We start from the raw sequence: 15,342 nt of genomic DNA, 5'->3' as shown, positions 1-15,342 counted from the left end.
AACAAAGGCAAGCAAGACATTTATACTAGTTCAGCTACGTGGAAAAATTGAATATTAATTTAAAAATAGCTCACTATCATAATAAACTTATACAGACTATCTGAAAAGCAGCATAGTCTAATGGGAATAATAATAATAATTTTGGTATTTGTTAAGCGCTTACTAAGTGCCAAGCACTTTTCCAAGCGCTGGGGGAGTTACAAGGTGATCAGGTTGTCCCACGTGGGGCTCACAGTCTTAATCCCCACTTTCCAGATGAGGGAACTGAGGCACAGAGAAGTGAAGTGACTTGCCCAAAGTCACACAGCAATCTTTTTTTCATCCCCACCCTTCCTGGAGCTGATTTGCACCTCTAGCTCCAGGTTACTGATCTCCAGCAAGTCCAGGTTATTTTTAGTTGGGGTGATGGTGAGGAGAAGTGTGAGCTAGGGGAAGGAATGTTTTACAAATCAGCACTAATGGGGCATCTCAAGCAACAGCATTGATTGAGCGTTTGTTGTGTATGCAGCACTGTACTAAGCTGGTGGAAAAGTACAAAAGACTTAGAAGATATGATTCCCCACCCTCAATTAGCTTGCAGTCTAGCGTGGGACCCTTTAACAAGTTACCACTAGTGTGATCATAGCCTTTATGGGCTCTATATATACCTGCGATCTCTGGAGGTAGGGCCATGTTTGAGCTCAGGGAACCTGGAGGGGGGCTGAAGTGGCACTTGGGAATATGAAGTGGGGAGATTAGAGATTAGACATGACACGTCCTGCCACCAGCAGGATTTGAGCTGGAGATGTTTTAGCAGCAGCAGTGATCAATCAAGCAATCAATCAGTGGTATTGATTAAGCACCGAACTCTGTGTAGAACACTGTTCTAAGCACTTGAGAAAATACAGTACGTCAGAGTTGGCGAGATCCCTCCCACAAGGAATTTATAGTCTACGATGATGGTTTGCTCTGAGCCATCCACCCCCTGTCACTCACCCACCCTGTCCCCTGGGGGACGCACTGCAAGATGGTTAACCCTCTGGTCATAGAACAGGTTATCTCTGAGACTCTCATAGGGAGCAGACACAGTTGTGCCCTCACCCACTGGCAAGCCATTGTTAAGGTGCTACTCTGAGTGGTTTAGGGCTGAAGGGGTATTTTCTAGTTTTTTTGTAAAATAGAGGAAATAAAGGAAAAATAGGCAATGGAAAATAAAACAACAATAACAGCAGACGCAGCACGGCCTAGCGGATAGGGCATGGACCTGGGAGTTGGAAGGACCTGGGTTCTAATTCCGGCTCCACCACTTCTCTGTTGTGAGACCTTGGGCAAGTCACTTCACTCCTCTGTGCCTCACTTCTTCTTCTTCAAATGCCGTCGAGTCGTTTCCAACACATACCCGCTCCGTGGACACACCCTCTTCAGGACATCTCATCTTCTGCCATAAAATCGTTCTGGTAGAGTTTTCTTGATAAAGATATGGAAGTGGCTTACCATTGCATTCTTCCGCATATTAAAAAAAACTCGAGTCTCTGCCATTGTTTTTGATCAACGTTTTGATCACTTGATCACCTGCCTTTGACTCTTTCTCTGCTGCTGTTGCCCAACATAGGCAAATCAACTTTGTCTGAAGCTTCAGCTTAGACCTTTCCATCCCAGTTAATCCTATATGGCATAGCTCTAAGCTTCATCGGTGTACACAAACTCTTCCGCCACAATAAGCCATCGATTCACCGGTAACCTCACCTGTAAAATGGTGATTAAAACTGTGAGCCACATGTGGGACACTCATTGTGTCCAACCTGATTAGACTGTATCTAGCCCAGCTGTTAGTACAGTGCCTGGCACACAGTAAGTGCTTAACAACCACCATTAAAAAAACCCAGCACCAAATAAATATTGTTTCTCTCTGCACAGCAATAGACTGGTGCTGGAGTTTGGCAGGAACATCAGATCAGGCATATCAACCGATCAATCGACGACACTTGTGCTTAGGAAAGTACATATAGTTAGTAGATGCGACTCATAACCGCAAGGAGCTTACAGTCTGCAAGAAGAGTTGTTTAGAGAGCAGTGTGGTGTTGGGCTTCTATGGGTCAGTAGATTGAGATGGCCTGATCCCAGCAATTGATGGATTGTAAAAACAACCTGGCTTGGTTACTCCTCTGATGGAGAAAGGTCTCTTGGAAATGAGGGGCACGTCAATCCTTTTCCCATGTGCCATCCTTCTTCAGGTTGTCCAGCTATGCTATGCCATGCTACGATACCTATTTCACAACCAGTGGGCCCGTGTGCTGTAAGTGACATCACGACTTTCAGAGAAATGAATTTTCATCGTCACACATAGAAAGGGTAGGGATTGTCTCTATTTGTTGCCGAATTGTACTTTCCAAGCACTTTAGTACAGTATTCTGCAAAGAGTAAGCACTCAATAAATATGATTAAATAAATGAATGAATGGGTAAAATATGGAAGTAACATGAAGGAATAGGGTAGGAAAAAGTTAAAAAACTCCACCCTGAACCATACCAACCAGGAAGACGACAGCATCTGACCCTAGATTAACCCAAGATTACTGGTAAACTGTAGAGAACAGAGTTTGAATTGGGGCAGGCCAGGGAGAGAAGGAGGAAGAGAGGTTCTAGGAGCCCAGTTTCACAAAAATATCAGTCAGAAATGCTGAAAGTTGTCAGCAAACAGAAATATAGTATAGGAGAGGTACGCTGGGAATATTTCTTTGGTTTTTAAATTTGAAGTCGTCATTGTTTCAGAATTCATTATTTCTACCAAAAGATACATTGCAGACACAGGATTTTTCTGAGGATGTGGAAAGTGAAGATTCATATTTGAATTTCAAAGAGCACATATATTCAGTAAGATTTCACTAGTGGACTGACTTGCAAAACAGAGAAAAGGAACCGTTGAAGCACTGAGGAAATGTTATTATTGTTTTTACTCCAAACAAAACAAATTTAGGGTAAAGGACCCAAACATCAATCATAATCCAAAAAATGCAGCTGGAAAGAAGTCCTAAAAATTAGGTGTTTTTTTTTTTGCTATCATACAATGGTTTTATTCTTCAACCCCGTTTTCTGACTATAATTCAAATAGTCAGGCAGGTTTATGGTAATGGATGACAGTCATAAGTGGATAATTCAAATTCAGGTAATCAAACTGGGCATGATTCTGGTTGGGGCCTTTTCATTTCTTTAACCTGAATGAAAATTTCAGGGTCTGGTATATTTCCCCTTTGATCTATTTTAAACATTTACTTGATATGTCTATAGAATTGATTTTATTTCCAACTGAAGTACTAAGCATTATTTTAAATATAAATCCCTTGAAGTTTCTGTAAAGGATTAAAGGTCAAAGGAAAGCTCGCAAGGTATTTAAAAACAAAAATGTTTAAATGTGGTTTGACATAAATTAACCATCAGTGTAGGCTTTCTAAAACTTGCTTATTTAAGCATGATAATTGCTACTTTTAAAATATGTTGGTATGTGCCTAGATACAGTTATCAATGTGCATACCAAAAGTGAAAGCATTTTAAAATGTCACCTAATTGTGGTGATTGTTAGATATACAAAATATTGGTATGTAAATGCAGCTATCAATCTACATGCAAGTGAAGGGTAATTTATTTTAAAAAGAAACACTATCCAGATTGATTTGAACAAGCAGTCTCTGGATTTATGACCTCACTCCAAGTGCAAAATACAGTGCTCCTCACACAGTAAGCACTCGATAGATACCATTGACTCGTGTCCCCAAACTGCATCTTGGACCAAAATGTTAAGAAGGAGCAAAGTTTTTCTTAGGAACAACATTAGACATGGGGGAATTGTTTTTACCAAAATTACCTAAAATTTTTTACTTACTTAACCACAGGTTGATAATAACACTATTATTTTGAGGTATAGTTGTTCCAAAATATGGTAGCCAACATTTACTGCATCAGTGACTGTGCTTGCTGAATCCCCTCAGCCTCTCCTGTTTTGCTTACCCACGGTCTTTAAATTTTCTCCTCTTTTTTCCTCCCATCATGGCTTTTATAATTACTTCTCCATTTTCCTGTGGATCCCGTGAACCTTCCCCCCATCAACTCTGCCTGCACCCTGGAGCTAATGGCATTAAGAAGGGTCTATAGCAAAGCTGAAATTGATGTGTAAAGGTGCAACAGGATGTTAATTTAGAACGGTCGTGAAGTGCCATTTCTTATCACTGGAAAGGACATGTCATTTAGAGCACTGCAACTCACTGCATGATAAATTACTGGTGCACAGACTTTTACATTCCAATTAGCTTATCTTGTATGTGGTTCAATATCTTGTATGTGGTTCAATTAAAGTATTTCCTCAGTAATATTTTGCAGCAGTATTTGTAATTTTAAAATTACTTTAACCTGATCTTCCTCTTTTTTCAAATAAAGTATTCCACAGAAGTCTCCCTGCAAATGAGAACTGACCCTAGAAACAGAGTAAACCTGCAATGCAGCAATTCTGCATAAGATTGACAAATTTGTAATGTAAGTGGAAGTGAAAATGGAAAATAATTTTTCACCTTTTTGTTTAGCTAAGCAAAGTCCCACCATTAACACCCAATCTGGTGTGCTAGTCACACATTTCTTCTGCCAATTCTTTCTGTGAGTTGTTTAACTGCCATTACTAAAAAGAATCTTAGACAATTATTTATCAGATCACAAGGTCATAGCATTCCTACCAGCTTGGATACCTTGAAAATTTCTGGGTCCTGGAATAACCTATTACATTAGCTTCATCTAGCTGATGTACGCATTTGCAAAATAGAAACTGAAATATAACTAAAAACTAAAACTAAAAGCTAAAATGGAAAAATCTCCACAAAGAGAGTTTTTGAAATGGTTGCCCATATACCTGAGCTTTGAGAAATATGATTAATACAAAACACGGGTGAAAGCAGCGGTGTTTACGTCACCAGTAAGTAAATTTATGTTCTTTCAAAAATGTCTCTGAATTATAAAAAAAATGTAAAGGGTGTGCCACTGAAACAGCCAAACTCAGAATAATAAATGGTCAAATCACAATAGTTACAATTCACTTCGAAACGTCTAATACATCTTATAAGTTTGGATTTTTAAAATTTAAATTAATAGAACAAAACTAATGCTAAGCCACAGAGCTATTTGCACTTAATTATTGTCGGCAGTCTTGGCTAGTAGGAAACATACTCTGGTGTCCTTTGGAAGCAGCACTAAAGGACTGAGGTGAAGTATGAACACCATCCAAGGAAATTACCACTCCTATCGATCAACGATATTTATTGAGTCCTTACTACGTGCAGAGCACTATACTAAATGCTTACACTCTAGAGGGGGAGACAGACATTTAAATAAACCAGAGGGCAAAAGGCCCACAGTTCCAGAAGCCATAGGATGTGAAATTCTAAAAGTTTCAGTGATGAGGCTGATTGGCAGTCTCTGCTACTTCTGACTGAAACCTGCTTTTTTTGTCTGGGGAAATATTTTTCCACGTGCTGTGAGAATAGCCCCTTTAGAATTTTAATAATCTTAAAATTCTTGGTCTGTCTTCCTACAGAAACTTCTTAATAAGGTGAAAGGGATTTGAGTATTTAGATCATGGTATGTGAAATCTGGATTTTTCTGTAGGTTCTTCCTTTCTGTTTTTCCTTTCTGCACTGAGTCGTTATCAGTTTGGGTTATTTGAAAATACAGAGCAGGACCATTAATTACTTTCAGGGACTCCATCACGGTTAACACTCCAGTTCCTCTGGATCAGATCTGTGGGTGTAATTTTATTTCAGTATCTCTGTAATTTATTCTAGTGTGTTACTCTCCTAGATTGCATGCTCCATGGGAGCAGGGTACATGTCAAATAATTTTATCATCCTCTCTCAAACACCTAGTAAAGTGTTCCTCAACCAGTAGGTTGTCAGTAAATACTACTGATTAACTGATTAAATTTTGGGGCATTAGCTGTCTCACCAGACTGTACCCTCTAAGATTATAAACTCTTTGTGGGCAGGAATTGGGACTACCAACTCTATTGCGCTGAACTCTCCTAAGTGCTTAATACAGTACTCTGCACACAAGTGTTCCATAAATATGATTGATTGATTTTTTTAAGGTATGGCACCCATCAATTAAGATAATTGTTGCTCAACCTCTTGTCTCAATAAACCAACTTCTATAACACGCCCAGATTTAACCAGGACACAATCCATGATGTCTTTTTAACTAACAGATGTGTTTATATAGAATAAAAAAATATGCATTATCTAAACAATGAAACCCACACTCTGAAGGCTCTATTGCTGTTGAACTTTCAATCACTTCTCCTTCTCCTGAACCTAACAGCCAGAGCGGCAGCAGTGATTACGACTTGTGGTGACATTTCCTGTGACAAAGATTTAATCTTTGGGGAAATACTGCAATAAGACTTTCCATACATTTCATTAAGGGCACTGAACTACTGTTGGAGGGAGCTGTGCTGTTTTATGCTTAGAATGTGACAAAAATGGCAGCTGTTTGCATGTGAGATGGGAAGAAACACAAGCAAGGAAGTGGATTGTCATCCCCATCACCATTATCAGCTCAGCCCACAATGACTCTGTCTGCATTCTTGTCTGGAACTGGTTGGGGAAAACCTAGGATTAGGCATTAGACACGAATCCAATGTTTGAAGGGATCACACTGTGTGGGTTTGTGAAGCCACGGTATCATTAATCACACCCCAGGAACCAGAACACCAGTAAGTCTAGCTAATTGATTATCCAATTTCAAGTTTCTTACCCGTTCAGCACTGTCTTCCAATTTCGTTGGAACCCTGAGGTCTTTAGGCAGTCCTAGAGTTCAAACTTGTTGGCAATGGGACAGCAGAAAGGTTTTCTGAGCCATTAGGACTCCTGAACGATGCATCAGACAGGCTTCTATGCCAACCAGGAGATAAGCACAAGGATGTTGTCTTGAATAATAATAATAATAATAATGATAATAATAATAATAATGATAATAATAATAGTAGTAGTACTTCATAAACACTTATTACATGCCGAGCACCCTAGGAGGCATTGGGATAGATATGAGACAATCAGGTTGGATACAGTAGTTGTCCCACATAGGACTCACGGTCTAAGGAAGAGAGAGAACAGATATCTTAACCCCATTTTTTTATAGATGAGGAAACTGAGGCACAGAGAAGTAACTCAAGGAGGACTTCAGAAAGATAGGCTGAATTATGTCTAAAAAAAGAAGTAGTATTGTCTAATGCTGTTTGGTTGGTACAGAAAATATTATTATCAGACATTTGGTCACCCTGAGGCCACCTCCCCATTTCAAATCCCATATTGTGTTATTTTATGTGCAAATGCAATTTAACAAAACAATATCATATGCAAAATTTTGTGGAAGAGTGTTTCCCTGATGCTGCTATGGAACTGCCACCTTGCCCTCCAAAGGTGGCCCACCACCAAAGACATTCTGTCCCTGGGAAATTTGGCTTCAGGACCTTGACCTACACCTGGTTAGTGGACTACTTGCGCCTCACCATCATCTTAGAGAAGCAGCGTGACTCAGTGGAAAGAGCACGGGCTTTGGAGTCAGAGGTCATGGGTTCAAATCCCGGCTCCGCCCCTTGTCAGCTGTGTGACTTCAGGCAAGTCACTTAACTTCTCTGTGCCTCAGTTACCTCATCTGTAAAATGGGGTTGACTGTGAGCCCCACGTGGGACAACCTGATCACCTTGTAACCTCCCCAGTGCTTAGAACAGTGCTTTGCACATAGTAAGCGCTTAATAAATGCCATTATTATTATTATTATTATTATTATTATCTTTGTGAAGGGTGCAGTGCCACCATTTTTGAGAATGATTGGATGGCTGCCATCTTTGGGCCACTGTGGTTGGTCACCATCTTTGGAAGGGACAGGGATGCTGCCACATCTAACATCATACAGTATGGTGATGGCTTACCTTGCTTGCTCTCTGAAGCTGGCACTTGTTTCAAGCTGATTACATGAATTTTTTTCAACCAGTAATTTTTATCACTTATCCCCCAGAGCCCAGAAATACAGAAACAGTAAATGATACTCCCTCCTTTGAATTACCTGCTGAAATGGCACATTGTAAGAGGGTTGCTTCCACTGAGCTCAAGCCTTTATTTTGTAGTGTAAAAGTTCTGCTCAGTGACTTGTGTGGGGCAAAACTGTTGTAAACACATCCAGATCACTGCTGCATTCTAAATTATAGCACTTATTCCACATGAACTTCTTTACCTGACCTAACTTGCCTTAATAATAATAGGATAATCGGGCTCATTAAACATTACAGAATTGCTCTTTCCAGTCTTTCTTTGCTTTTTGTAATTTTTTAGTGGGAAAGGGATAATGCCTGGCAGTTAGAAATAGTAGACCTTGTTCCAAAGTATGTATACTTTTGATGGAACTTTAAGAGATATATTTTAGGACACTGCCATGGTACAGTTGAGGGGGCCAGCAAAGATATCGCTCTCCTCAGTCACCCCCTCCTCCCCGTCCCACTCCTCGTGGCCATGGCAGATCCAAACCCCAGCTCCAGGGAGGCCTCCTGGGGGATAGAGAAGAAGCAGTGTGGCTTAGTGGATAGAGCCCGGCCTGGGAGTCAGAAGGACTGGGGTTCTAATCCCAGCTCCGCAGCGTGGCTCAGTGGAAAGAGCACGGGCTTTGGAGTCAGAGGTCATGGGTTCAAATCCCAACTCCGCCACTTGTCAGCTGTGTGACTTTGGGCAAGTCACTTAACTTCTCTGTGCCTCAGTTCCCTCATCTGTAAAATGAGGATTAAGACTGTGAGCCCCCCATGGGACAACTTGATCACCTTGTATCTCCCCCAGCACTTAGAACAGTGCTTTGCACATAGTAAGTGCTTAATAAATGTCATTATTATTATTATATGGTAACAATGGGGAGTCAAGTGCCATACCAAGATGAAGGTCGTGGTATCTCACCTTCTCTATGACTTGATACCTGGACTTGCTACATAAGAGTCATCCAGCCCCTGAATTAGTTTTATCAACACCACCTATAAACATACCCAACATCACAGGGCATATTGCAAAGTGTGGTTGAAATGATGAATCCAGTACCCTCGCCCCAGCCTGCAGAGCTGACAATGATGTTTTGGAATGTAGTTGGCCCACCAGCCCTGAAGCAAGTGTTCCCAGAAACACAGCTCTGCTGAGTAAAACATGTGAGGAAAATGGATCAATCAATCAACTAACTGTATTTATTGAGCGCTTACTGTGTGCAGAGCACTATACTAAGCACTTGGGAGAATACAATATAACAATATTACAGAGTTTGCAGACACATTCCCTGCCCACGATGAGTTTTCAGCCTAGAAGGGGAGACAAATATTAATATAAATCGGTAAATTATGGATACATACATAAGTGCTGGATGACAGAGGACACTCAAGCAGCTCCTGTAGGAGGAACTGAGAGGGGCACATGAAAGTCTTGAAGGCAGAACAAAGATTTTAAAGCATAATCATAAACAATGCTACATTCGGCAGCAGTAGCATCAGACAGACTAGCGTGGTGGGCAGAAGCTCTCGGAGAGGTTGCACTTCTAAGACTTTGTGAAGAAAGGGCTACAAGGATGCAGAGTCAAAAACAGAGACCAGCCAGATGTGGGACAAACTCATTGCAGCAATAAGAATCCATCCTTATTCATAAATAATTTGGGAGGGTGTTTAAATTTCTCTTCAATCTTTTCAGTCATATTCACACACATGGCTAGATATCCAGCATCAGTAGCATCATTGTGAACTCTTCCAGAAGTATGTATATATATATGTACTCAATAAATTGATTTACTAACATTTGTCTAGGATTCACTGAACATTTTCAGGATGGTTCTCCGTGGAACCAATGCAACCTCAACTCTGATTTGAGTGTTCAAACATCATGTAGTAGTCTTAGACTCTGGGTGATTCTCACGGTACCAGCAAATTTGCTTACTTGTTGCTATAGCCCTGTTGATGGGGTCAAATACTTTTGTAAGGCTCCGAATATCGCTGTTTTCCATACTTCCCGTTTTTGTCTTGTGAAATATGAATCTGCTGAGATTGGTCGGAAGTCACATTGAGATCTAGGGAGTTCAAATGTAACATTATTCTTTCTTAGTCTGTAAACAAATGCATAGCTGATGCAGATAAGCTGAGGAGATAGGAGTTTATGACTGCAGGAGAAGAAAAATTAATTGGAGAAGGATTTTTGGATGAGATGAGATTTCAGAAGGGCTTTGAAGATGGCGAAGGCTGTGGTCTACTGTAATTGAAGTGGGAGGGAGTTCCAGGACAAAGTAAGGGTGTGAACAAGCGGTCCGGTTGTGTTAAAGAAAGCAAGTCACTTTGAGTAGGCTAGCTTGAGAGGTGTTAACTAAGGTGTAAGTTTAGTTGTGCAAACAGGTATAGTGGGAGGAGAGAGGTAATGGAGTATCTTAAAGCCAGTGGTCAGGGGTTTGATACAGAAAGGAATGGGCAACCATTAGGAATTTTTGCTGAATGAGGTGACGAATGCAGAATAACTTTTCAGAAAAATCACCAGGGCACAGAGTGAAGCATGGACTGGAGAAGGGAGAGAACTGAGGCAGAGAGAACAGTGAGGATGCTGATGTAGTTATGAAGTTGGGATATGACAAGTACTAGGACCAGTGTGGTGGCCATTTGGATAGAGAGGAAGAGGAGGGCCCAGGAAATGATATGGATGAAAAAAATGACAGGATTTAGCAAAAAAATGAATGTCGGAGTTGAAAGAGAAGGAAGAATTAAGGATAACAGGTAGGGAACGTGCCTGCTAATTTCTCTTGTATTGTACTCTCCCCAGTGCTTAGAAAAGTGCTCTGCAAGTAGTAAGCCAGTCAGTCAATTGTGTTTATTGAATGCTTACTGTGTGCACAGCACTGTACTAAGGGCTTGGAAAAGTTCAGGATAACAATAAACAGACACATTCCCTGCCCACAATGAGTTTATAGTCTAGTAAGCACTCAATAAGTACGACTGATTGATAATGCCAAGAATGTGGGCTTCTCAGAAAAGGAGTATGGTGGTATTGTCAACTGTGGTGAGAAAGTAAGGCAAAGGAGATTTGAGAGGGAAGATGAGGAGTGTTAACTTAGACATATCAAACTTATGTTGCTAATGGGACATCCAGGTGGAGATGTCCCAAGGGCAAGAGGAAACATGATGGTGCAATTGAGGTGAGAGGTTGGCCTAGCAAGGTAGAATTGGAAATCAACCACACAGAGCTGGTAGTTGAAGCCATAGGCATAGATGAACTCCCCAAGGGAGTAAATGGCAAGCCAGAAGAGAAGAGGACCTAACTGGTAATCTTATGAGGCGTGCAGAGTTGGGGCCTGTGAAAGAGACTGAGAAGAAATGGCTAGAAAGGTAAGAGGGAAACCAGAAGAGAACCGTGTCTGCAAACCGAAAGTTAGATAACATTTCCAGAAGGCAGTAGTACTACACCGCAAAGGAAGCTGAGTGGTTGAGGAGGATGAGTATAAAATAGAATCCATTAGATTTGGCAATGAGATATCACTGGTGATCTTGGAGAGTTAGGGCTCTGTGGAATGAAAGGAATGGAAATCAGATTGTAGAAAGTCAAGAAGGAAGTTAGAGGAGAGGAAGTGGAGGTAAGGATATACTCACCCATTGAAAGACTGTGGATAGGGTTGGAAGCGGGGACATGGGACAAAAGTTGGTGACAGTTCTTAGAGTCCCCTTAAGTCTCTTCCAGGGACTTCAGTGTCCAACCCATGACTTGAAGTGATTCCAGTGTACTTAGCCATGATATAATAATTAATAATAATTATGGCATTTGTTAAGCACTTTAGATGTGCCAAACACAGTTCTAAGCTCTGGGATAGATACAAGGTTATCAGTTCGAATAAAGCCCCTGTCCCACATGGGATTCACTGTCTAGGTAGGATAGAGTAGGATTTAATCCCCATTTTACAAATGAGGAAACTGAGGCACAGAGAAGTTGTGACTTTTCCAAGGTCACACAGACAAATGGTGGAGCCGGAATTAGAACCCAGGTCCTTCTGACTCCCAGACCTGTGATTTTTCCATTAAACCATGTTGCTTCTCTGTGGCTGATATGTGAGCAAGCTGTCTGCTTCTCACACTTTGAGGTTGCTCATGATATGGAAGGAATCAGGATTAGAAATAAGACCCCCAGGAAACAAATGCTAAATTATCAGTAATTCAAACCACCAATAAAATAATTATGGACAGGGAAAGCAAGTGCCTGGCTGAAGCAAGTACAGTTATCATTCTCACCTTAAACCAAGGCATGTAAAGGGGGAGGGCAACCTTCAGAGCCTCCTGGGGGGTCCCCATCTGATTGGGATTGGGAATCATCTCCATTCTTATGCCCTCCCCCACCTGCCCCTCCTTCCTTTGTCCTCTGTACTGCTGCCAAAGAGAAGTGGTCTTTGATCTACAGGAGGAAGGAAGTGTTTGATCTAGACTGCGGTTAACAAAGCCTCAGTTGAGATGCAAGAGCTGGGGAGGGATCAGTGACCTCATGTGACTCCTGCTCTATATGTAGTCCTGGTCCTCTGTGCCTGAATGCCGTTTGACATGTCTGACCAGACCGAGATCCCCTCTGTTTAATTCGGGATAATTTCCAATCAGACAGAGGGAGTACTAAGACACATGCTCAGGAGCCATGCAGAGGCCGCAGGAACAACAGGAGCAAGAGATGGGACTCTGTAATTGCCCTAAACAGATTAAAAGAAATTGAGAAAACACAAACGCACATGCACACACACTCGCACATACTTATACATACTCACACATCTCTTCTGAGCATCTCACTCCCATATTTTTATAGTGAAATTGCATTTAAAGATAGTTTGGCAATTCATCCTTTTCACTAATTCATACTAAGACCTCCTCCTTCCCCTCACCCCCCCGCCACCCCCCCCCCCGCCACATCACTAGTGTTAATTAAGGTTTTACTGTATTTTGAAAGAAAATAGTTTCTCAGTCTTTTAACTGGAATAGCAGCAGCAAATGGAAATACCTGGAGATCCTACTTGAGAGTTCCTCATGAGAGTAGTAGTATACCTGTACTCTAATGGCTAATATCTTTACACCACCAATAGGATTTATTATGTTCTGTTTTCTAGGTACTGGGGCAAACACACAAAAGATAAATCCCCTGCTCCTGCCTTCAAGCTTACAATCTAATGAGGAAGACCAACAAATACTGAAATGTAAGATCATCAACTTAGATAAATGCATGAGATTAAAATCAAGAGAAAAGTACATAAGCATACTTAAAGCAGTGTGCCTTCAGTGGCCTCTACCTTTGGACCACCACACTGCCTTCCCGGGAACTAGCTCCACCTCACTCCATGTCACCAGAGAGTCTCCATCCCATCCTGCCTTCCACCATCCTGGTGGGAAAGAGTTTGGCAACGTCAGCGTGAGGCTTTCACAAAATCCTGGAAAACAGGTGACTGCTATAGTGATCACTATGATTATGCTGTGCCTTAGGCTCTGAGCCACAAAGAGCCTGAAATTCTGCTCCTCTAGCCATTGCACCATACTGATTTTTGTTCTTATTTTGCATATCTGTCCTTGTCTTTTATGATATTTTTGAGTTTTATTGTTTTATCGGTCCTTTTGTGTCAGTTGCCAGTCCCCCTATCTCCCATTTCTTCTTAGACTGTGAGCCTCTTGAAAGCCAGGAACCATATTTAATTCCCTCCTTTTCCTAGAACTCAGTTCAGCCCAGAGTAAGAACATAATAAATACCCTTACTGCTATTATTACTAACTACTACTACTACTACTACTACTACTACTATTGTTATTAAGTATTGAGGCCCCAAAAGGAAAGGAAACCAAGGGGACAGATGCACAGATGTGTTAAGTGAACAAATAATCTTTACAACTATATAAATAATAATAATACTGATGGCATTTGTTAAGCACGTACTATGTGCCAAGCACTGTTCTAAGTGCTGGGGGAGATGCAAGGTAATCAGGTTGTCCCACATTGGGCTCACAGTCTTAATCTCCATTTTACAGATGAGGTAACAGAGGCCCAGAGAAGTGAAGTGACTTGCCCAAAGTCACATGGCTGACAAGTGGTGGAGCTGGGATTAGAACCCATGACCTCTGACTCCCAAGCCCATTCTCTTTCCACCGAACCACGCTGCTTCTCATTTCCCATTTATGCTGTACTTGTTTAGGAGGTCTAAACAGTGCTTGGCACATAGTAAGTACTTAACAAATACCAGTATTGTTAATATTTATTTATTTACTTCATTGACCACACATAAAAAGAAATATAAAGCACGACAGTTCCTTGCGGAACAGCTGAAGTGTGCTCTCAGGAGCTTGGAGGCCCATAACTGTAAGCCATGTCCATTTTGAGCCAGTATAGCTTGAGAAGGGAAAAAAAGGAGAGGGAAAGGGGGAGAAATGGAGAAAGGGTAGGGAGAATTAAGGGGAAAAGGAAAAAGAAAGAAAAGAAAAAGGAGAAAGAGGAGAGGAGTGGGGAGAGGAGCAATGGAGGGAAGAAGAGTCAGTGAAAAGCATCTACTTTTCCCCTCTCCCTTCTCTCCTCCCTGCTTCCCCTCTCTAATCTCCCCCTGTTCTGCAGGCAGACAGCCAGGTACCCACCGCCAGGACCAATATTTGATAGACCTGATGGGGAGAGGGGAGCATCTAGACTCTATTAGTTTGAGGTGAATGGGGCACTGATCAGTGGGAGAACCCAATGGCCCTCATGAGCTAGCTGTGAGGCCCAGAGTATAGGAAGGGGAAGGCAGCCAGCGGGTGGTTCATCTGTCTTAGATGTGTCATAGCATCAGGTGAGGTGCTCAGTTCTCAGTCAGGGAGGGGAGGCGTCTATGGCTCCAACTCCAGGATGGCACTGACACCATCACTGATTGGCTAGGGAGGCACCCTGCTTCCCTCCTTCATCCTTCTGGGAAGAAAACCTGTCCATTTTCCACCATTTTCTTGGCAACTCTGGCTGTCCCATCCACGTCAGGTAGGAGGGCTCTGAAAGGATAGCTCCTGGGCTGCAGGGGAAATGGGATTCCTCCTGCCACTACTCCAGTATGGCAGCCCTCTGTATTTATGGACAATGAAATATTTTTAAGGGCACTATGTACATAATCAATTTCAGATTGTTTTGTGGGTGGCCAGATATCCATAGTCCTATTGGTATGGGCAATGGTCAAAGCCATACCCTGGAGTATGGGGCCTGGACAGGTTGGCATTCGACACAGACTGTATATGACCTGATTATCTTGCGTCTACCCTATTATCTAGTATAGTGCTTGGAACCTAACACCACAGTTATTATTGA

The sequence above is a fragment of the Tachyglossus aculeatus genome, chromosome 22 (assembly GCF_015852505.1).
Source record: "Tachyglossus aculeatus isolate mTacAcu1 chromosome 22, mTacAcu1.pri, whole genome shotgun sequence".
Taxonomy (NCBI): domain Eukaryota; kingdom Metazoa; phylum Chordata; class Mammalia; order Monotremata; family Tachyglossidae; genus Tachyglossus; species Tachyglossus aculeatus.
The sequence above is the reverse complement of the archived record's forward strand: the minus strand, read 5'-3'. Positions refer to the sequence as shown.